This window comes from Aethalodelphis obliquidens, unplaced genomic scaffold (assembly GCF_003676395.1).
Source record: "Aethalodelphis obliquidens isolate GAN/ISIS:26980383/991018 unplaced genomic scaffold, ASM367639v1 scaffold57, whole genome shotgun sequence".
NCBI lineage: Eukaryota > Metazoa > Chordata > Mammalia > Artiodactyla > Delphinidae > Aethalodelphis > Aethalodelphis obliquidens.
In genome coordinates this window covers 3,219,896-3,243,125 of record NW_020838001.1, presented here as the reverse complement: position 1 = coordinate 3,243,125, position 23,230 = coordinate 3,219,896, and the positions used below count along the sequence as shown (strand labels likewise).

General features: G+C 45.2%; 2 long non-coding RNA genes across 2 annotated transcripts in view; one reads left to right on the top strand and one right to left on the bottom strand.

Moving 5' to 3' along the window:
* The window catches only part of LOC113609514 (uncharacterized), a 39,722-nt gene that overhangs the window by 10,741 nt on the left and 5,751 nt on the right, over positions 1–23,230 (bottom strand). Inside the window, exon 5 of the long non-coding RNA XR_003428658.1 lies at positions 10,269–10,359. This is a non-coding gene — a long non-coding RNA (uncharacterized LOC113609514). The remainder of the gene's footprint in view (positions 1–10,268; positions 10,360–23,230) is intronic.
* LOC113609515 (uncharacterized) lies at positions 10,851–15,221 on the top strand. The gene is made up of 3 exons (XR_003428659.1): positions 10,851–10,898; positions 12,254–12,301; positions 15,194–15,221. It is a non-coding gene; the product is annotated as an uncharacterized LOC113609515 (long non-coding RNA).

The window sequence follows — 23,230 nt, the reverse complement described above, 5'->3', positions numbered from 1 at the left end:
CCTAATCTCCTGGGGTCAGATTCCCAGCCTCATGTCTGCTGTATGTGTGGCAGGGGGAGTTTTATTTCCGTCCACTCCCTTCCTAAGAATTCTGCTTGTAGCTAATGAGGTTAAAGGCTAAGGCTCAGCCCACCCCACTCTGATAAACCAAGAAAGGCCAGGGATTAGTTTGCCTAATCCACCAGAGGGAGGACAGCAGAAGCAAGAAGAACTACAATCCTGCAGCCATTGGAACAAAAACCACATTCACGGAAAGACAGACAAGATGAAAAGGCAGAGGGCTATGTACCAGATGAAGGAACAAGATAAACCCCAGAAAAACAACTAAATGAAGTGGAGATAGGCAATCTTCCAGAAAAAGAATTCAGAATAATGACAGTGAAGTTGATCCAGGACCTCAGAAAAAGAATGGAGGCAAAGATCAAGAAGATGCAAGAAATGTTTAATGAAGACCTCGAAGAACTGAAGAACAAACAAACAGAGATCAACAGTACAATAACTGAAATGAAAAATATACTAGAAGGAATCAATAGCAGAATAACTGAGGCAGAGGAACGGATAAGTGACCTGGAAGACAGAATGGTGGAATTCACTGCTGTGGAACAGAATAAAGAATGAAAAAGAAATGAAGACACCCTAGGAGACCTCTGGGACAACATTAAACGCAACAACACTCGCATTATAGGGGTCCCAGAAGGAGAAGAGAGAGAAAGGACCCGAGAAAATATTTGAAGAGATTATAGTTGAAAACTTCCCTAACATGGGAAAGGAAATAGCCACCAAAGTCCAGGAAGTGCAGAGAGTCCCAGGTAGGATAAACCCAAGGAGAAACACGCCAAGACACATAGTAATCAAATTGGCAAAAATTAAATACAAAGGAAAATTACTGAAAGCAGCAAGGGAAAAAGGACAAATAACATACAAGGGAACTCCCATAAGGTTAACAGCTGATTTCTCAGCAGAAACTCTACAAACCAGAAGGGAGTGGCATGACATATTTAAAGTGATGAAAGGGAAGAAACTACAACCAAGATTACTCTACCCAGAAAGGATCTCATTTGGATTCAACAAAGAAATCAAAAGCTTTACAGACAAGCAAAAGCTAGGAGAATTCAGCACCACCAAACCAGCTCTACAACAAATGCTAAAGGAACTTCTATAAGTGGGAAACACAAGAGAAGAAAAGGACCTACAAAAACAAACCCAAAACAATTAAGAAAATGGTAATAGGAATACACATATCGATAATTACCTTAAACATGAATGGATTAAATGCTCCAACCAAAAGACACAGGCTAGCTGAATGGATACAAAAACAAGACCGATATATATGCTGTCTACAAGAGACCCACTTCAGACCTAGGGACACATACAGACTGAAAGTGAGGGGATGGAAAAAGATATTCCATGCAGATGGAAATCAAAAGAAAGCTTGAGGAGCAATTCTCATATCAGACAAAATAGACTTTAAAATAAAGAATGTTACAGGAGACAAGGACACTACGAAAGGGATCAATCCAAGAAGAAGATATAACAATTATAAATATGTATGCACCCAACATAGGAGCACCTCAATACATAAGGCAAACGCTAACAGCTCTAAAAGAGGAAATCAACAGTAACACAGTAATAGTGGGGGACTTTAACACCTTATGTACACCAAAGAAAAGATCATCCAGACAGAAAATTAATAAGGAAACACAAGCTTTAAATGATACAACAGACCAGATAGATTTAATTGATATTTATAGGACATTCCATCCAAAAACAGCAGATTACACTTTCTTCTCAAGTGCCCATGGAACATTCTCCAGGATAGACCACATCTTGGGTCACAAATCAAGCCTCAGTAAACTTAAGAAAACCGAAATCATATCAAGCATCTTTTCTGACCACAACACTATGAGATTAGAAATCAGTTACAGGGAAAAAAACATAAAAAACACAAACACATGGAGGCTAAACAATACACTACTAAATAACCAAGAGATCACTGAAGGAATCAAAGAGGAAATAAAAAAATACCTAGAGACAAATGACAATGAAAACACAATGATCCAAAACCTACGGGATGCAGCAAAAGCAGTTCTAAGAGGGAAGTTTATAGCAATGCAAGCCTACCTCAAGAAACAAGAAAAATCTCAAATAACCAATCTAAACTTACACCTAACGGAACTAGAGAAAGAAGAACAAACACAACCCAAAGTTAGCAAAAGGAAAGAAATCATAAAGATCAGAGCAGAAATAAATGAAATAGAAACAAAGAAAACAATAGCAAAGATCAATAAAACTGAAAGCTGGTTCTTTGAGAAGATAAACAAAATTGATAAAGCATTAGACAGACTCATCAAGAAAAAGAGGGAGAAGACTCAAATCAATAAAACTAGAAATGAAAAAGGAGAAGTTACAACAGACACCGCAGAAATACAAAGCATCCTAAGAGACTACTACAAGCAACTCTATGCCAATAAATTGGACAACCTGGAAGAAATGGACAAATTCTTAGAAAGGTATAACCTTCCAAGACTGAACCAGGAAGAAATAGAAAATATGAACAGACCAATCACAAGTACTGAAATTGAAACTGTGATTAAAAATCTTCCAACAAACAAAAGTCCAGGACCAGACAGCTTCACAGGTGAATTCTATCAAACATTTAGAGAAGCGCTAACACCATCCTTCTCAAACTCTTCCAAAAAATTGCAGAGGAAGGAATACTCCCAAACTCATTCTATGAGGCCACCATCACCTTGATACCAAAACCAGACAAAGATACTACAAAAAAAGAAAATTACAGACCAATATCACTGATGAATATAGGTGCAAAAATCCTCAACAAAAGAGTAGCAAACAGAATCCAACAACACATTAAAGGGATCAAACACCATGATCAAGTGGGATTTATCCCAGGGATGCAAGGATTCTTCAATATACACAAATCAATCAATGTGATACATCATATTAACAAATTGAAGAATAAAAACCATAAGATCATCTCAAGAGATAAAGAAAAAGCTTTGGACAAAATTCAACACCCATTTATGGTAAAAACTCTACAGAAAGTGGACATAGAGGGAAACTACCTCAACATAATAAAGGCCATATATGACAAACCCAGAGCAAACATCATTCTCAATGGTGAAACACTGAAAGCATTTCCCCTAAGATCAGGAACAAGACAAGATGTCCACTCTTGCCACTATTATTCAACATAGTCCTGAAAGTCCTAGCCATGGCAGTCAGAGACAAAAAAGAAATAAAAGGAATCCAAATCAGAAAAGAAGTAAAATTGTCACTGTCTGCAGATGACATGATACTATACATAGAGAATCCTACACATGCCACCAGAAAACTATTAGAGCTAATCAATGAATTTGGTAAAGTTGCAGGATACAAAATTAATGCACAGAAATCTCTTGCATTCCTATATGCTAACAACAAAAGATCAGAAAGAGAAATTAAGGAAACAATCCCATTCACCACTGCAACAAAAAGAATAAAATACCTAGGAATAAACCTACCTGAGGAGGTACAACACCTGTACTCAGAAAACTGTAAGACACTGATGAAAGAATCAAAGATGACACAAACAGATGGAGAGAATACCATGTTCTTGGATTGGAAGAATCAATATTGTGAAAATGACTATACTACCCAAAGCAATCTACAGATTCAATGCAATCCCTATCAAACTACCACTGGCATTTTTCAGAGAACGAGAACAAAAAATTTCACAATTTGTATGGAAACACAAAAGAACCCGAATAGCCAAAGCAATCTTGAAAGAGGAAAATGGACCTGAAGGAATCAGGCTCCCTGACTTCAGACTATACTACAAAGCTACAGTAATCAAGACAGTATGGTACTGGCACAAAAACAGAAAGATAGATCAATGGAACAGGATAGAAACCCCAGAGATAAACCTATGGTCAACTAATCTATGACAAAGGAGGCAAGGATATACAATGGAGAAAGGACAGTCCCTTCAATAAGTGGTGCTGGGACAACTGGACAGCTACATGTAAAATAATGAAATTAGAACACTCCCTAACACCATACACAAAAATAAACTCAAAATGGATTAGGAACCTAAATGTGAGACTGGACACTATAAAGCTCTTAGAGGAAAACATAGGAAGAACACTCTTTGACATAAATCACAGCAAGATCTTTTTTGATCCACATCCTACAGTAATGGACATAAAAACAAAAATAAACAAATGGGACCTAATGAAACTTCAAAGCTTTTGCACAGCAAAGGAAACCATAAACAAGACGAAAAGACAACCCTCAGAATATGTGCAAACGAATCAATGGACAAAGGATTAATCTCCAAAATATATAAACAGCTCATGCAGCTCAGTATTAAAAAAACAAACAACCCAATCCAAAAATGAGCAGAAGACCTAAATAGACATTTTTCCAAAGAAGACATACAGATGGCCAAGAGGCACATGAAAGGCTGCTCAACATCACTAATTATTAGAGAAATGCAAATCAAAAGTACAATGAGGCATCACCCCACACCAGTTAGAATGGGCATCATCAGAAAATCTACAAGCAACAAATGCTGGAGAGGGTGTGGAGAACAGGGAACCCTCTTGCACTGTTGGTGGGAATGTAAATTGGTGCAGCCACTATGGAGAAGAGTATGGAGGTTCCTTAAAAAACTAAAAATGGAATTACCATATGACCCAGCAATCCCACTACTGGGCATATACCCAGAGAAAATCATAATTCAAAAAGACGCATGCACCCCAATGTTCACTGCAGTACTATTTACAATAGTCAGGTCATGGAAGCAACCTAAATGCCCATCGACAGACGAATGGATAAAGAAGATGGTACATATATACAATGGAATATTACTCAGCCATGAAAAGGAATGAAATTGGGTCATTTGTAGAGATGTGGATGAATCTAGAGACTGTCATACAGAGTGAAGTAAGTCAGGAAAGAGAAAAACAAATTATCGTATATTAACGCATATATGTGGGACCTAGAAAAATGGTACAGATGAACCGGTTTGCAGCGCAGAAATAGAGACACAGATGTAGAGAACAAACGTATGGACACCAAGGGGGGAAAGCGGCGGCGGGGTGGGGGGGTGGGATGAATTGGGAGATTGGGATTGACACGTACACACTAATATGTATAAAATGGACAACTAATAAGAACCTGCTGTATAAAAAAATAAATAAAATAAAATTCAAAAAAAGAAAAAAGAAAGGCCAGAGAGAAGGGAGGGGAGAGTTGAGATGAGAATGCCTGGGACAAAGTGACCGAAGAGTGACTGGAGGAGAGGGCCTGCTGGAAAGGCTGGGCTACAGGTGAGCCCACGGCCCGGAGGACTGACCATCGCCCGCAGGCTCTGGGTGTATCCCAGGCATCCCCACATCGGCATGAGCTCCAGGGCCCAGTCCGTGCTGCTGCTTCTTCTCACACTGCTGATGCTGCAGGTGAGCAGGGACGGGTACCCACAACCTAGCGTGTGGGATCTATCTGCCAGGTGCCAGGAACGGAGAGCACAGCTCCAGCTGGCTCTGCCCCTTCGAGGATAAGGGGTCGGGGGTGGACTGCATGTGATCGGCTGCAGCTGAGAGCGAGGGGGCTGGGAACTTTAGTACAGGGGAGGAAAAGGATTTTCCAGAATTTATACAAAGGAAGGGTTTAGCGCCATGATCTGTTTGGGAGAGTAGTGGGAACAGGCTAAGGGGACTCGCCTTAAAACCGGTGTACATAGTACACACACTTTTAGATTTATATCAACACATTTCCTAAGGATACGTCTATTCACCTTACATAAGACTGAGAAAATCTCAACTGAGTATGTCAAAGACGGTTTGAGCAAACCGATGGGGGTGGGAAAGCTAAATCCCCCCGTCCCCCACCAGTTGCCTCGGCTCAACTGGGAAACAGTAGAATCAAGGTGAGAAAAGTATGGGCTTGTTCTGTTTGTACTTACAGTGGACGGAGTTAACGCTGCTGCATATGCTTGCGGGTCATGACCTGCTTAGTCACTTTCCTCAGAGTGGGAAGGAGAACCGTGAGACTCTCGCGTTGCTGCTGAGTTCCTCCTTATAAACCCGCCGAGGGCAGAGGCAGGAGGCCCTGCAGTGCGCGGGGGTCAAGATGCTGGGCCTGCGCTGGGTTAGTGGGGTGTGGCCTGGGCGTCCGGTTTTTAAAGGTTTTAACTTCACCTTATTAAGCCTCATTTCCTCCACCTGAAATTGGAGCTAATGCTTGTCCTTTTCTGTGGGAGTCAATGAGGTAATACAGAAAATCTGCATCTTTCCGTTTTCGCAGCCCTGGTGAAATGGTTGCTCTGTTTACTCAGGGCCGGGGCTGCTACTACTGATAGGCTACTCGTTCTGAGCCAGGTGCTTTCATAGCCACTGGGGTGTAACAGTAAACAAAGGAGCATACAAAAAGTTCCCAGTCCTCTAGCCAGCTCTGCTTCTGAAATTTGATGCCTTATTTGGCACCCTTTGCTTGGTGTTCGGAGGACTTTCTTGGCTACTTTTTAACATGGAAGAACCTTTTTTTATAAATTTATTTTATTTGCTTTTGGGCTGTGTTGGGTCTCATTGCTGCGTGCGGGCTTTCTCTAGTTGTGGCGAGCGGGGGCTACTCTTCGTTGCGGTGCGCGAGCTTCTCATTGTGGTGGCTTCTCTTGTTGAGGAGCAGGGGCTCTAGGCGCACGGGCTCAGTAGTTGTGGCGCAGGGGCTCAGTAGCTGTGGCACAGGGGCTTAGTCGCTCTGCGGCATGTGGGATCTTCCCGGACCAGGGCTTGAACCTTGGTCCCCTGCATTGGCAGGCGGATTCTTAGCCACTGCGCCACCAGGGAAGCCCTCTTGGTTACTTTTTGCCATGAGGAGTTGTGTGTTCTGGTGGAATCCTGTTTCAGTAGCCCATGTTCACCTGGATTTGAATACATCACAAATCAAACCCTGTCTCCATCTTTGTCTTGCTCCTGCCCTCACCCCTAACTGGACTCATTAGAAAACAGAGGTGTATTTTTTCTCCTTTCTGTTATGTTAGCACAGAGCCCAGGCAGGTCAATTCACGTCGGAGGGTGTGGTGGGTTGGCTGGGCAGTAGGACTGGACTGTGGGTAGCAATTCCGTGTTTGTTGAAAGCAGCTTTATATAGATTCCAGGGTATCAAGGCCAAGGGAAAGAATGGGATGCAGCAGGATTCAGAGGTTTTGAGCAATCCACACTCTGGACCCTTAATTGACGAAGACCTTTGCGCCTGGGAGGTGCCCAATTATTTGCTGAGCGGGCTGTAAGTAACCTATTCCTTTCCACCCCTACCTTTTCCTCCCACATTGGCTTCTGACCAGCTCTGACATGCAAAGCAGGCACCCCCTCCCCCTCCTCTGATCCAGATTTAAAACTGGTACCCATTCTGCTGAAGAGCTGCAATGTCTACGACAGTTTTCTCCCCAAATCCCCCACCCCTGCTTTGTCATCCTGACATGAAGCAAAGGACAAAGCTGTGACTCTGCTGCAGGTCTTTGTCCCAGATTCCACGACAAGCCACAGAAGCAGGGTCCTGCTCCCCTATTTGCCATTTCCAGTCCTGAGAGCCTGCACATCCTCAGCTTTGGGCTGTGGCAGCTTCCAGGACCCAAGAGAAGGGAGGGTTTGGGAAAGAAGTTAGTGCACAAAGTCTGTTAACGGTTGGTTGTTGTTTTTAATCTGGGAAATTCTGAGTCGAGTTATCTTTGAAAAGTTTGTTAGCATTTATGCTCTGCCTGATTAACTCACTCAACCACTTCATTCAAGAACAACAGAGCTGGCGGATTGCAGGAGGTGAGGGGTCATATGGTCAGAGGTGATGCTGAGCCCTCAGCAGGGGGCAGAGTGGCTGGGCTCTGTCCTAAGAGCCCTGAGAACCACATTTTCTGTTGCTCTATGCCAAATCCGCACCTGTAGACGATCAGCCAAGCTTCCATATGCAGAGAATGTGTTTGGACCCGTGTGCTCGTCTCCAAGGGCTGTTATTACAGAGGACAAACTAGGTGGCTTAAGGCAACTGAAATGTACAGCATGACGACTCTAGTCAATAATTCCAAATCGCATATTTGAGACTTGCCAAGAGAGTAGATCTTAAAAGTTCTCATCACGAGAAAAAAAATCTGTTACTATAAATGGTGACAGATATTAAGTAGACTTATTGTGATGATCATTTCGAAATACATACATATATGGATTGAATTATTGTGTTGTGCTCATGGAACTAATATAATGGTGCATGTCAATGATACCCCAATAAAAAAAATTGTTCTTGAATTCAAGTTTGCTGTGAAAAATATTTTCAGGAAAGAATTAATTCCATATAGGTCTCTTAGTTCTTTACGACCTTCTATAGACACAAAGCCTTCATTTACTGAGAAGACTTCTCCCCAGTGTTGCCACGGCTCCTCAGCCTGGCCCGCACAATGCCGGTGACATGCCCTCAAGTCAGCAGCAGCTATTATGTGATGGGCAGGCTGGACCTTACAGTGACCGCCCACCTGCCACACTCCCATGAAATAGGTGGACAGTGCAGCTGGAGATGCGCTTGGAGAAAGTTTGCTCCCCAGTCGCGTTACAGAAAACATTATGTAAATCTTTTGAATGGCATCCTCTTTGGACAAACAGCCTAAAATTGGCAGGGATGGGAGCTATAATAAGCGTACTTACAAGATCATTTCGACAAATATTAACTGTTTCCAGTCTTCCTGCCTCACCAGTCGAGACAGTGCAAATGAATTCCAAGTGGTGCATAAGGAGAGGAGAAACAACACACATGTGCACACAAGGATGTGAAATTTCAGGTGTCTCTGGGCGAAGAAATACACTCTTTCAGGCCTCTTTTCCAGCGCTCCAGCCAGCTCCTAGTGACTGTCGGCTGTGCTGTTTATGTGCCGTCATAGGAAAATGAAACTAGAGCTTTCCTGTTGAAAGGGCCCTACACCTCGCTTCACACCCTTGCTCACAGAAGGGGAAACTGAGGCCAGCGAGGAGACAAAACCTTAATGTATTCCTTGTTCATGACCTGGGCCACCCGGAAATACACCTGTCTTAGAAATGGAATGAATTTCTTCATTCTGTTGCAAGACCTGCAATTTTCTCCATTTTAAAATTCCACATGAGGTTAGGCTCTTAATTTAAAATTAACAACATTAATCAAGAAGCATTTGTTGTCTGAATAAGTCGATGTTTGACATTTTGGAAAGAGTTTAAAAAAATTCTTTGCCTTTAGGGAAAAAGATAGAAATAGAGTCTGTGGCAGGAAACAAATACGTTTATATTTGACATTAACAAAACAAGATGACCCAATAATATACCCCACTCACCGGAAGGGTGGCCGACCACAAGAAATGAAGATTTGGAGAATGTTTCTTTATTTTCTATGACGCTGTTATTTACTACACAGTCCTTTATGCTGCTACAGATCCTTATAGTGGGGTGTGTGTGACCACAACAAGGGGTGTTTGGCAGGCTCGAGGTGGGCTGGTGAGCTCTTACCCTGTCCCGGGAGATCGTATAAATCCTAGAGGAGCAGCTATCAAACCTCTTGCTCTCAGGATGACTTTCCACTCGCAAACTTTATGCAGAACCCAAAGAACTGTTGCTTATGAGGTTATATTTACTGATGCTTACCATGTTAGAAATTAAGACTGGGAATTATTTTTTTGGCCACGCCATGTGGCTTGTGGGATCCTAGTTCCCTGACCAGGGATCGAACCTGGGCCTCCTGCAGTGGAAGCATGGAGTCCTAACCACTGGACCGAGAGGGAATTCCCAAGACTGGGAAATTTTAAATGTATTTCTCAATTCATTAAAGTTAATGATAAGTCCATTACATGTTAATATAAATCACACATGTCTATGAAAAATAAACATTTTTCAAAATTCCATTCAGTTTGAAGAATGGCACTCTTTTATGTTTTTTTGCAAATCTCTTGGCTGTCCGGCTTAAAAGCAGACAGCTGGATTCTCCTCTCTGATTCTGAATTCAGTCTGTTGTAAATGTTGTCTGGTTAAAGTATGTGAAGCAATTCTGGCCTCACATAGGTATATATGGAAAGGGAGGAATATTTTAATCGCCTGGAACAGATAATTGTGGGTATTCTTTTTGACATCACACCAAAACTTGACAAGTGGTCCTTTTTTAACACTTACTTGCAATGTGGAATCCGAAAGCATATTAATGAACTTTCCTTACTCCGTTCCATTAAAACCATTTGTGTCTCTTGCACTGCAGATGATTCTCACCTGTGCATGATTTTGGACCGTGATGTCTTAATCAGTAGGAAACTCAGCTCTCGGAGCAACGAAGATCTTCCAAATGTTGACATTTTTCATTCTACAAAATCAAAAAATCACATTCATCAATCTGTCCACCGATATCAGCAGAAAACTCTTTACCTGTTGGGAAGCTGTCAAGCTCGGAGTAGCAGACACAAATTTTCCAAAATTCTAATTTTTGCTTGAGAGCTTAAATTTTACTGTCGGCAACATGACTGTCCATTGTTTTTCTCGAAGTGACGGGCTGACTCTGTTCATTACCAACGACCTGTCAAGTACCTGATCCTGAACAGCCATGGTCAGGCAGTTATTCTTTCGAGGAAAATGCTGCTTCAGAAAAACGTGGCCTGGGGCTTCCCTGGTGGTGCAGTGGTTGACAGTCCGCCTGCCGACGAAGGGGACACGGGATCGTGCCCCGATCTGGGAAGATCCCACATGCTGCAGAGCAGTTAGGCCCGTGAGCCATGGCTGCTGAGCCTGCGCGTCCGGAGCCTGTGCTCCGCAACGGGAGAGGCCACAACAGTGAGAGGCCCGCGTACCGCCGGAAAAAAAAAAAAAAGGGGGCCTGTTCAGCTGTCAACTCTGATAATCACAAAGGTGCTCTTCTTTGATTCAAACCTTCTACACTAATGGGCAGCACAGGGGTTCATGCATCCTTCCCATGTAGACCCAGAGTGCTCAAAAGATAGACATGCAGGTGTGGCAATGGGATAAATTAATAACATTTCCTGCCTCGCCCATCCTCAAGTGATTTCAATAACTAAGTGAATTCACCAATTACATCATTCTTAAAGGAGACTGGCTTTTTTTCTTTTCCTTCCTCTCTCCCTTCCTTCCTCTTTCCTGCACGTGCGCGGTGATGAAGAATGCATGACTACAGAGGAATCTGTGCCATGGCCTCCAATGGTGCTGAGCCATCAGCAGTTTTGTCACCAATCTTTGGTACCATCAGTGCAAATGTCACACAGCAAAACAAATAGTATCTTAGATTATTATGTACGTGTTTGGCCTTGTGGAGTCTCTGATAGCGTCAGGGGACCACAGTGAACCAAAGTGAAAACCAGGGTCCAGAGACATTTTCTATGTGCATATGGATGTTTATAACATTTTTTATAACATTTTTATAACATTTTATAACATTTTTATAACATTTTTGTGTGTGTGTAATAACAAACAACTGGAAATAACCTAAATGGCCATCATTAGGAGAACGATAAATAAATTGTCCTCTATTCGTATAGTGAAATGCTACAGGGCAGTGAAAATGAATGAAGTAGAACTATGGGTGTCACACACATGCACATACATGCACACACATACACATATACATACAGACACACATGTTTTGTGTTGGTTTGACATCCATTGCAGGGCTCGTCTCTTTCTCTTGGTACTTCAACACTCTTACTGTACATGTTTGGGGTTTTTTTTTTGAGGGGGAAATTTGTTGAGATAAAAATGATAAACAATTCTCAATGTAAATAATTATGTAAACGTAAAGTACCAAATTCCTTAATTTTATTGATGACTGTATGATAAAGTCTAAAAATAAGGTAAACATAAAAGAAAAAACAAAAAAAAAGCCCACTTGAATCCCACCACCAATTAACGTTTGGTGCTAATTTACATGTGCCCATGGAAATACATTTGTGCTCACCCTGAACAGACAGTTTGATTACCCATTTATTATGTTATGCTAATATAACAGTAACATTTAGGGTTTTAAATGTCCCTACTGTTGGTAATACTTAATCAGAATTCTCCTCCAGCTACAGAAGGGAAGTGGTAATTATGAATTGAGATGTCAAGAACGAGGAATTATAGTTATCAAAACTGAATGCAGTTCCTTTTTTCCCCTTTCTAATTCTAGAAGATTTGTGTGACTTTAGGCAGCTTCTACCTGATTCTGCTAAGTACATTCCCTACTAATTAATGTCATTTTTATTTTTAAGGTCAACAGTGTCCCACCAGCAAATGATGGTCTTGCTAATCAAACAAAGGTGGGGTTTGGAATTCAGTTTCTTGATAAACCAAGTGAGACTGTACTTTACTTAGAAGCTGGATTGCAATTTTGAGTTTTTCAGTGCCCTGTCAATATTTGGTTGAGACAAAATAAATTAGTAACTAGATGTGGCCTTTTAGAATCTCAAAGGACTGAAGAGAATTGCAGACGATGCTTTTATGTCTAATTAGAACACGAGCAATCTGTGAACATCAGGAATCAAGCACACAGTGCTGGCCCAGAGGTTTGCCCACAAATTAGAAACAGCAGACTTGCTATTTCCCAGTGTGTGAGCACAGGGCAGTGCAGGGATGCAGTCACCACCACCATCATGAGGTTTTGTTGTATCCTCATCCACCTTATGGTTTCCTTCCTGTAGTTCTTGTGATCTACTCATTTCCTAATTACATAATTTTTTTAAAGTACATTCTTGTGAATAAAAATGAATGTGACTAGAAACCGGCTATACTGTAAAATATATATAAAACAAATGAAACCACATGGTTAAATTCTATCTATATTCCCTTGCCTGACAAATCTCTGACCCTAACGTCTGAGTCTAAGTCTGTTACAAGGGACTTGAGTAAACAGAGGGGAATTCAAGACCCAACGGCACTGCATGCAGACTTTCTCACCAAGGATTTCAGAAAGATGGAGAGAGAAATGGAGGGGCAGTAAATCTCCCACTAATTCAACAACGCTGTGCCTGTCTACTTTAGAGCAGGTGCTAGCACACGCTAGGCGATGATCTTTAGTGCTGTGTCTTCATGGCCCCTGAAATTATGTCATGAGCCACATAAAAATGTAAAATCCTTGGGTGTCACATGCCCCCCAGTTTAGAACTGACTCTGGGGTTGTAGAGAGAACGGGCACTTGGAATTGCTGAGCATCGGAGACTGTTGTGAGGATGGGAGAGGAAAGGGCTATCAGTCACTGCGCCCCTGGCACCACAAACACCCTCCTCCTCACCACGGTCACTGTGATTTCCAGGGAGACAGCGGCCTCTACGGCGACCCAAGAGAAGATGGGTTATCACGACCCTAGAGCTGGAGGGGGAAGACTCGGGACCCTTTCCCAAACTTGCGGGTGAGGTAAGGCAGCTGCTCTAAGGAAGGGCCCCATCATACACCATCCTCCCCGATTAAGCATGCCGCTGTTGGCAGGAGGCTACGGAGGCCAGGTAGTGGAGTGGTAGGGGCAGCACTGGCCAGGGTCAGGAGTCAGGAGGCCTGGGTCCTAGAGCCCACCCTGCCTCTACCTGAGTGTATGACTTTGGATAAATCACTGCTCCATGTGAGAGTGAGCTGAGAAAGTCAGAATCACATATATACACGCAGGGCTGATTCACTTTGCTGTACAGCAGAAACTAACACAACTTGTAAAGCAACTATACTCCAATAAAAATTAATTAAAGAAAAAAACAAAAACAAAACAAAACAAAAATATTAATTAAAAAAAAATCACATATGGCAACAGGCTGGTTAGTTCCAGCCTGCAGGCCTGTTTTATATTGTACCATGATTTTAAAAATTGGAAAAAATAGGGTGATTGTATTAAAAATTCTGCACATCTAGAGGCTTTTTAAAAATGGGAAGATCTGATTCCTTGGAGAGTACATCCCCACATGGTAGGAATTTGCTGGGGCTTGAGTTACCCAGGGCGTCACAGTCCCCACCACTCCCTATTGTCTCCCTCACTTTGAGGTTTGAGTGTCAACTGAAGCACCAAAGAAGTCCCATGGGGACGTTGGATGGCAGGATTTTTATACTCGGCCCCTGCTGTTCATTTCCACCACCTTCCTGACCTCCATGGGTCTTTGAGTTACATACTAAGTCCCCTACAGCTCTGACGTTCTATGATTCCTAGAAAAAATTTTTAAATGATTCATATTTGTTCAATATTTATAAAAATAATATATACCTACTGAAAAAAACCCATCTATAGACACTTTGGAAGGCCCAGCGGTTAACAGTGAATACTCCCAAGGGTCAGGGGACTCAGTGGGTTCGTATTCCAGAGGTACCACATCCTCACTATACAAATTAGATAGACTTTTTGCCTCCTCATCTGTACAATGGGGTCAACGACAGTACCTTCATTATAGGGTTGTTAAAAGATTAAGCAGGGCTCCCCTGGTGGCGCAGTGGTTGAGAGTCCGCCTCCCGATGCAAGGGATACAGGTTCGTGTCCTGGTCCGGGAAGATCCCACATGCTGCGCAGCGGCTGGGCACGTGAGCCATGGCCGCTGAGCCTGCGCGTCCAGACCCTGTGCTCCGCAACGGGAGAGGCCACAGCAGTGAGAGGCCCGCACATCAGAAAACAAACAAACAAACAAAAAAAGATTAAGGTTAGTGCAAGTAAGGCATATATAAGCTGGCTCCTTCTAAGCAATTTGTAAAGTTAGCTGTATGATTATTACTCTTCTTTGGAGGGATAATCAGTATGGACAACTTGCTATGTATCCTTTCAGATGTTTCTTTGCACAGTCACTACTATGAATCTGTATTAATGGGATCACACTGAGTATACTGTCCCGCTGGTGGCCTTTCTTGTTTTACCATGTGTCACAGCCCTCATTCTGGGGCAGGGAATATAAATCCTGAAAGGCTGCAGAGCCCCATGCCACGGGAGGGGAGAACCACTACACGACTATTTCCATAGGGATGGACATTTATGTTGTTTCCAACTTTTCACTATTACAAACCAAACTGCTGCTATACCCCTTGTTCCTCCATGTCTACCTATCTGTTTATTTCTTTAGGGTAAATTCTCAGATCTGTAATTGCTGGGTATGGTTCTTTACAAATGCCTTTGAATCTTAGCCTAGATATTTGATAGGCGTAGTGGCTTATTCTCGCCCTCATTTTTCCCTTGTTTTTTCTCCTTCCAGCTGTTCAGTAATTTGTCTGCCGGCATGGAATTAGTATATTTAATCATTGGACCTGGTGTAGATAAATATCTAGAGACTGGTTTGTTTTCTATAGAAGATAATGTGAACGGAAAGTACACGTTCACCGCCCTGTTGATCGAGAGAAAACACCTTTTACGGTACTTAAAATTCGATACATTCTAAGCTTGGATTTATTGTAAAAGTCTTGCAGGAATATTGTATTCGGTAAGCATTCTGTAAGCTGGCTGTGTGCCAGGTTCTCGGAGACTGACATCTTATAAAATGTGCCACGCTTTACAAGTGAGCCTGGGACACAGAGGTTAATTTTGTAATCTTCTTTTCCAGTTCTGGACTTTGGCTTTGTAATCATATCTGTAATCTGTGAACTGCTACAGGTCTCCCTTCTAATGACCAGTATGCTGATATGATTCAGGATATCTGAAAGCATTGGGCTATAGAGAGACAGAATGTTTATAAAATGGGCTGATTTAGTCTTTGATGAGTCATAGTTGAAATCTATGGAGAGAAGCTACAAACAGACTCCATGGATTGCATAATGATGAATGAGGAATTGCAGCCCTTGGTCATGGTTTCTTACTGTGAGTCTAGGTGTTCTTTATGATTTCATCACCCTAATACCATGGTCTACCAGGAAGCTGAAATTCAAGTTCTAAACCACAAAGGAAATTCAAAATAAGAATGCCCCAAACCACATGGTGGTATCTCGTGCTACCAGCCTAAGCTTAACGGGCTTCTTAGGAAGCCTGAAGCCTCGTCTGGTTTGACGTCTGCTGGAACCTGTGCTTGGGTCTCAGGCCTGCTTGGCTACACATTGCCTCCTTCAGGGGGGCAGAAGTAATTTGTGAAGGTTTTCTCCAGTGACTCAAAACTTTTATATACAAAGTAAACTATATACCCTTAACTCATTGATGGGCTTGGACTCTTTAATTCTTAAACAGGCAGAAATTCTCCCAGACTCCAAAAGACATGCAAAGATGACTGTCTAGGTCTTCTCTCGCCATATAATCCCTCACCCACCTCCACAAAACGTGCAGTGTTTGTTTAAAAGAAGGAATATACACTGGTCATAAAGGAGACCCTGGGACAGCACTTCTCAGTCTCTACTGAGCAAAGAGGTCACCTAGGAACCTGGTTAAAATGTGCGTTCATCATACTTGTCCTTTTACATCGATTTCTGCCATTATTTACTAGTTGGTCCCCTCTGACTGTAAACTTTCATGAGGGAAGGTACAGGCTGCGGACTCCAAGGCCTGCCTCCACTGCCCCGAGGCTCTCGGTCCTATTACCTGCTTTACTTTCTCCTCAACGCCTTTCATTACCTGAAATGTATACCTGGATGGAGGTCCTCACAGCCCTGCCGGTCCCTCTTCACCCATCACCGCACCGCCTGGCCCTGGCGACTGCGGAGCGTGAGAACCTTGCCCGGCCTCGGTACATCTGAGCGGGACTTACATCTCCCACATCCTCTTTGCTCTATGTTCCAGGTCAGGGTTGGCCAGGAGAGAAGCCTCTGGGCCGTCTGGAAGGCAGACATGAAGCGGCGTGAAATGGGCTCTGATGGGCCGGGCCTTGTGGAAGCTCCTGCTTGTTGCCTCTGATGGGGCCTCACCTGATTGTCCTGGGGCAGCAATGGGACCAGCGGCTCCTCCAGCTCCAGTGAGTCGTGGACCAGGTGCATGACCAGCAATGTGTGAGGGTGGCCATCCAGCCAAGCATCTTGTGGACTTAGACGTGGTGTGAGACAGAGGCAGGTTCTAGTCCATCCTGGGGGCTCCAGTTTCTCCCCGCCCCTCCTGCTCTGTGTGCCGCCCTGCTCAAGCCGGGAACTTCAGGCCAACCACCCAATGTAAAGGCATCAACCTTCTGGAGACTCGCTCACCTCCTTCATCACTGCATAAGGTCGAGCCCCATCATAAATCTTATCCCAAATCGCTCACAGGGTTCGATCAAGGAAGCACAACTTCTTATCAACACGGCCCCGGACTAGATGGTCCCCGAGGCCACGATTAAATTCTGGGGGTCACAGGTCAACGTGAGAATCACATGAAAGCTATGCGCTCCGTCACAGACACATACTTGGTTATAAGACGTTTGGCCCAATAGTGGGTGTCTGACCAGTGGGTCTCAAGCTTCGATGTGCACACATGTCACATCTTGCTCTCTTATTGAAATGCAGACACAGGGGCTGCAGTTCTAGGGTGGGGCCCAATATTCAGCATTTCTAACAAGCTCCCCGGGCAGTGCCAGCACTGCTGGTCCACGGACCACACTTTGAGTAGCCAGGTGTCAGAGGGTTCACGGACCGCATGTGAGGAGAGGTCCACAAAGGTTTGCCCAATAGTTTGACTGAACAGTTTGTCCAAACTTTCACACATGGGGAGAGGCACAGTGTGATACACACAGCAGATTCTCAATAAATATTTGCTGCACGGATGAATAACTGTGCAGTTTTCACAGGTTTATCCTAAGTTGATGTCCCTTGGCCATCTGGACCTCCATGCTCCCTGTTACACCTCGCACCATTCATTTGTGGGTGTTCAAGGACCAGGGACCCCTGTCACCAGTATCTTCACCACAGTCTAGTCAGAAAAGTGAGCCAACGGCTCAAAGGCTGTGGGCACGGCTCTCAGAAGCAAAGAAGAAAGGTAAGGGCAGAAGGTTCGGGTTTGGGCAAGCATGTTTAAACTCAGGCTCCCAGGGCCCCAGCCCAGACCTGCCGAAAGAGGCTCTGGAGGTGGGACCCAGGCATCTGCATGTTAACAAGCTCCCCGTCTGGCACATTCCATCCATCGTTGCTGTGTATCTGTAGCCATCCGTCCTTAGCGTGAACCAGCAAGGGGCTTTGTCCACTCATCTGCTACTGCAGCTCACTCTGATGAAGTGTCCAGCTCGTGCCAGGCGCCGTGTACCACAGAAGCGGGTAAGACAGCACTTGCCCCCAGAAGGCTGGACTGCAGTGGGCTGGGTAGGCAGACAAGCCAGGAGGGGGCATACTTCCCCAGTGCCACGTGAGGGGCGGTGTGAGGGGCCGGGGGCCAGAGGAGAAACACGACCTGGTCACGGATGCTGGCCAGGCCATCCCAGCTGGCACCCGCAGGCCAAGCATGGGAGAGACAGGCTGGAGGGGCACACCCAGAGCCTGGTCTTCCCTCCAAGAACACAGCATGCGAAAGCTGCACCTCGTGGCCCCACCCTTACGCAACGGGTGTGAATGGCCCACATTCTGTAAGTGCCTGGGAAGCGCTGGAATATCGCCCGCTCTTTAGAACCTAAACGAATATCGCCCGTCTGAAGACAGTTTGCAATAAAATAGTCTTTATCATTATTGAGAGTTTGACCTGAACCTGCCAACCGCCATGCTCGATTTAAAATCCTTCCATCTGGAATTCTTAGTTAAGGGCAGTTTATCAAAGTAAAGATGGATGGTGTAAGCAGATTTTGCTGCCGGCATTCAGAAAAACATGTCATCCCCTGCCATTCAGCAAAAGTTCTTTAATCACGGTTGAATGAAGGTTACCAGCTTTGAATTATTAGTTAATGGCATCTCTGCAAAAGAATGATTTATTGGGCACCTAAACTTTGCAAACGAACGCAGATCCTGAATTGCTGGGTATTTCATCCAAAGCTGAAATGTGCATTATTTGGACAATCTGTCTTCACGGTGAAAACAAAGTCCAAAGCAGAGGCTGACGTTTAACCTTGAGCTCTGATCTCTCTGTGCATTCGAGATGTTGGGGATACTGAAGCCTGAGGCACAGCAGAGTCCCCACATTTTCTGTTCACCTACAGCCTGGAAAGCCCCCCTTCAGCAGGCCTCGCCACTCTGGAGCAGCCGTCAGGAGAGACGCGTGCTTTCAGTGACTGTGACTTGGTCACCCTTCTCTAGGGCCCTGTCCTGAAACACCAGCACCGCTGGGCCAGCACCATTCACTGTCCCACACATACCAGAGACCTGACACCAGCCCCCAGCCCAGCCCTTCCCGAGAGGGACAACTCACCATCAGGCCCCACTCACCTGGACCCACCTCAACCCTGCCTGTCAGCACAGCAGTTCTCAGGGACCATGGGGAAGGAAGTGAGGGGGACCTGTCATCTGCCTCAGCTATCGTTCTCAGACTTCCGAGCATCAGCGCCCTCGGGAGGGCTTGCTGATACCCAGAGCACGGCGCCACCCTGGCTTCTGAGCCTGCAGGCCCGGGGCTGGGCCTCAGAACGTGCTCTTTAAGGAGTTCCTGGGTGATGCCACTGCCGCTGGGCCAGGGGCACCCTGCTTTGAGAACCACTACTCTAGTCCGAGCCAGAGGCTTCTGGGCCAGGACAAAGGTCACCAGGAGCCCTGGATAACACACCACAAAGGATCCAAAGTGTGGCTTCTATTTTAGCCTCAGGATTCTGGCCAAATCCTACCTTCAAAAATAACTAGACTTAGGATCATGACCTGGCCTTATTAATCATGGCCCATGAGATCACTCAGTGCACCGAACGAGGGCTCCCTGCCTGCCCAGACCTGGGAGCATCAACCCAGGCAGCTCAGCAGTGCCCGAGGACCCTGGGCCAATCCCCACTCTCCCCTGACCAGCAGTGAGGTGTAAGCAGCCCGTGGGGCCCTGGTGAGCAGAGCAGAGGCAGCAAGGGTCCAGCCAAGTGAACGTGCCATCGTACACATCGTACACGTCGTACCATGTGTACGATGGTACACAGAGAAGCTCTGTGTGCTTGCCACGTACTAGGTGCTCAGTTAAAGCAGCTGCCGTGAATTATACTATTAAAGAGCCGCTCCTGCCCCACGAACGTCTGCTTGAAGAGACGGCTTGTGCTCGTAAATCATTACATAGCAGTCTCGCGTTTCGTGTGATTTCTCAGTTACGTGTCTTCCCTGTTCATAGCTGGGGCATTAATCAGCTCCCCCAGCCCCTGCACCAGGCTGGTCAGGAGCAAGAGTTGGACAGAATTCCTGCCCACAGCTGTCCCTCCTCAGAAGCCGAGACATGAAAGCATGTTGCTGGCACCCAAGTTCCCGTGAGTTCTACTTGTGACTTGCAGTGATCTCAAAGGCAGCTTCCCAGAGACAGTGGGGGAGCATTTCTGAAGCCCTGTCGGGTTCAAGCCCCGCCCCTTCCACTCGAGGGGTTCATTTGCTAAGGGGCCAGCAAAGTCTTGCCGTTAAGGTAGTAGAACAGACAGAGGGCTCGGCTGCACAGCTCTGAAAATCTCTTAAGCAAAGGAGCTGGAAGTGGCATTTCGTTTGAGCCTGAGTACTAAGGCCGTCTTGGCAGAAGCTGAAGCTGTGGGCACCCTGAGCTGGCTGACCTTTGTGGCTGGGCGGCCTGCCTGCTGCCCGTGTTGTATCAGCTCTCCCCGGGGCTGCCTCTGGAGAGCGGTTTTCTAAATGCAAGCCCTCGGCCCACGACCAGGGTATTTTTAGCCAATCTCCTGGTGCCCAGGGCTCTGCGGCTATGATCAGCATGGGGCCAGAGAACATTCTTGAACTGTGAGTCCCTGCTCTAGGCTGGGCTGACTCCCACGGCTACTTTAGCACTGTGTGGCCTCCCTCCTGACCCTTTCCCCAGAGCTCAAAGCTCCTCCTGGCCATTCCGAGGACAGACTTTGGCCCTGCAGGTCCTAATACTGGGAACAAATCATCCCTTCATGGTTAACAGCAGCAGGGACGCCGTTGCCCCCACTGGGAAGAATGTGACATTACTGACAAAAGAGCCATTGGCACTCAAGACAAACTTCAAGTGTAGAGCTTCTAAGCTGGAACAGACAGAAACACCCTCCGGCCCAGGGGTCCTGAAACTTCAGCGCTCCTGGGCTTTCCACCTTCACTGTTTTTACCTTCCCTCTCATACTCCGTAATGTTATTGCTACTCATGCACTTTCTTAACCAGTATATTAACTTTAGCTGCATCCCAAGAACTATCATATATAATTTCATGGGTTTGACATGCTAGTTATTCTTTTTCTTCCTACAATGCTTTAAAGGAACTTCTATTAAAATTTGTAGGAAGATAAAAAGAAACTCTTCTGTGTGCCTCTGATAAGCAGTAATGAAACCAGTGGAGAGGAAATCACACTCTAGAAACACCACTGTAGTGCAGTTCCCATGGTTCACGCAGGAAAAAATATTTATTGCCAGGCCTTGGCATATGTTATTTCCTCTGCCATGTTTTCTCTCTCTCCCTCTCTCTCCCTCTCTCTCTCTTTCTTTCTCTCTCTCTCTCTCTCTCTCTCTCTCACACACACACACACACACACACACACACACACCCCTCTTGCCCACTTGGATAACTGACACCTGCTCCAGGAAGCCATTTCCAAGGCCCTAACCTCCGAGAACCCCACTACATTCTCCTCAGCCCTGGGGTGGCCTGACAATTTTACTGCCTATTATGCTCTGCTGGCTCCTTGCAAAGACCCCTTTTTGTTAAGGGGTGATAAGGAGTGTGAGCTCTGGACTCAAATGTCCCCTGTTCACTTCCTGGCTATGTGGCCCTGGGCAAGTTACTCGTCTGTTGTCCCCAAGTCTACCTCCCTCATCTACAAAACGAGGGTGATAACAGAATGTGAGAAATAACGTAGGGAAATGTTTAACATAGGCCTGGCACTTAATCAGTGCTCAATAAATATCCGTCGAATGCATGAATACATGAATGGATGCAGTCTGTATACAGGCTGAACTTAAACAATAATCCACAACTTATTTAAGAGCTACTAACAATCTTATTTAAAATACAGGTTCCCAGACCTGTAGCCAGACTTCCTAAGTTAGATCTAGAACCTGTATTTATGCAAGCCCTCAGTGTGATTGTTTCAGAACTAGCCTATTTCTTCGTAGGGACAGTGCTCAGAAGCTGAATGACCACTGAGAATCTGTAGATGCTTCCACAGATGCAAAGTCCCCAGGTCACCTCACATTTTCCCATTACCCTCACACTGTACGCACCACTGCTTAAACTTACAGTGGAGTTCTCTCTGAAGCTACGGCAATAGGAGTTGGAAGTTAGCACTTAGAGACCCTTCCATGGGAATGTGGTGTCTAAATAATAAGTGATTATGATGATCTTGGTGGTGGTGTTGGTGATGATGGTGATGATAGTGGTGATGGTGGAGACGGTGGTGGTGGTGGTGGTGGTGATAGTGATGGTGACAGTGATGGTGGTGATAATGGTGGTGATGATGGTGATGATAGTGGTGATGGTGGAGATGGCGGTGGTGGTGGTGGTGGTGATGATAGTGATGGTGATAGTGATGGTGGTGATAATGATGGTGATGGTGAAGCTGGTGGTAGTAATGGTGATGAGAATGTTGATGATGGTGATACCAATGATTTCTCGAAAACCTACAAGAGAGGGATTATTGTTTTCCTCACTTTACAGACAAAGCAACAAAGGCTCAAAGTGTTGAATAAACTTAATCATAAAGGAGGTGAATGATGGAGCTGATTTCAAGCCCTGGCCTTTTCCCAAACCACAGCAGATGTTCTAAACACCTATAGTATGTCTTCCATACACAGTGTTTTCATCCTCTGTGGGACACCAGGGTTGGAAATATGTTAGGGCTACATTCAAGTTCTTCATAATTCCACCATCTAAATCTGCCAGGAATTCCCTGGCAGTCCCGTGGTTAGGACTCCACACTCTCACTGCCAAGGGCCCGGGTTCGATCCCTGGTCAGGGAACAAAAATCCCATAAGCCGTGTGGCATGGCCAAAAAAATAAATCAGGGGCTTCCCTGGTGGCGCAGTGGTTGAGAATACACCTGGGGACATGAGTTCGAGCCCTGGTCTGGGAAGATCCCACATGCCACGGGGCAACTAAGCCCATGCGCCACAACTGCTGAGCCTGTGCCCTAGAGCCTGCGAGCCACAGCTACTGAAGCCGTGCACTCTAGAGCCCGTGCTCTGCAACAAGAGAAGCCACCACAATGAGAAGCCTGCCCACTGCAACAAAGAGTAGCCCCTGCTCGCCACAACTAGAGAAAAGCCCGTGCGCAGCAACGAAGACCCAACGCAGC